We start from the raw sequence: 1,172 nt of genomic DNA on the forward strand, positions 1-1,172 counted from the left end.
TTCTTGTTCTTGCTCAGGCTGGTCTCAAACTCCTGAGATCAAGCAAGGAGTGAGACTCACTTCAGTCTCCTGGAATGCCAGGATTACATGTGTGAGCCACTGCATCCGGCCACAGTGAACAAATCCTTCAAGTCTCTCTTGGGCTGGAGAGTCAGATCCAGTGTTTAATGGGAAGACCAGACCGACTGAACACTGCTTCTATTGCAGTATGATGACCAGAGGCCAACGGCCTCGCATAAAGTGAGAAGCCCCCTCCCGGCCGGCGGCGAGTCTCAATGGAGGCCCACAGTTACGGGCAGGGAAAGAAGAATAACAAACCCCTGGCAATGACTGTCCCATGACAGGGAATACAGCCCTCAAGTTCTCAAAGATGAAGAAAGTGGACATGGTTGGTTTTGTTCTTTTCTTTGAGATAGAGTCTCACTATGTCATCCTTGGTAGAGTGCCATAGCATCACAGCTCACAGCAGCCTCAAACTCTTGGGCTTAAGTGATTCTCTTGCCTCAGCCTCCCAGTAGCTGGGACTACAGGCACCCACCACAACGCCTGGCTATTTTTTGTTGCAGTTGTCATTGTTGTTTAGCTGGTTCGGGCCAGGTTTGAACCCGCCACCCTCAGTGTATGTGGCTAGCACTGTAACTGGCTCTGCTACGGGCCCTGAGCCAATATGGTTGGTTTTGTAATTGTACATCCCAGAAGGTCATTTGTAGTTGGTGAATGTTGAGCAATTGGTGTCTGCCGAGGAAGAACTTTACCACCATTTAAACTGTAAGTTCCTTCATATCTTCAGCAAGTCTATTGTGGAGTCTGTGTGGGCCCCACATGTGGATGGAATACAGACAACTGGGGAAAAAAACCACTCTGGCCTCTCATTAGAGAAGGAAGGGCAGTCATTCCCCGTACTCAGAGCCTGTGCACAGCCACCTGCCTGTAGCTGGCCATCCTGGGCACATGTGTTCTGGGCTCTGCCTGTGCCCTCTGCCTGCCCCAGGTCTGGAGAGTCCCATTGTTAGGAGAATATTTTGTCTCCATCCAAGTAGGACCTCTGGGAATTTTTGTATTTTTTTATATGTTGAAACAGAAGCAATGCAGCCTCAGGTTATCGCCGTGGAATAAGAAGTGAGCCCTCCTCCTCCCAGGGTTTTCCACAGAAACACCTTTATGAAGGAGAC

At 49.7% G+C, this 1,172-nt stretch overlaps 1 protein-coding gene across 1 annotated transcript in view; it reads left to right on the forward strand.

Annotated features, from left to right (window-relative positions):
- Nucleotides 1–1,172, forward strand: part of TBL1X (transducin beta like 1 X-linked) — a 52,906-nt gene that overhangs the window by 26,818 nt on the left and 24,916 nt on the right. The gene's annotated exons all lie outside the window — the stretch shown is intronic.

This window comes from Otolemur garnettii, unplaced genomic scaffold, assembly GCF_000181295.1.
Source record: "Otolemur garnettii isolate 467f Iridium unplaced genomic scaffold, OtoGar3 scaffold00065, whole genome shotgun sequence".
Taxonomy (NCBI): Eukaryota; Metazoa; Chordata; class Mammalia; order Primates; family Galagidae; genus Otolemur; species Otolemur garnettii.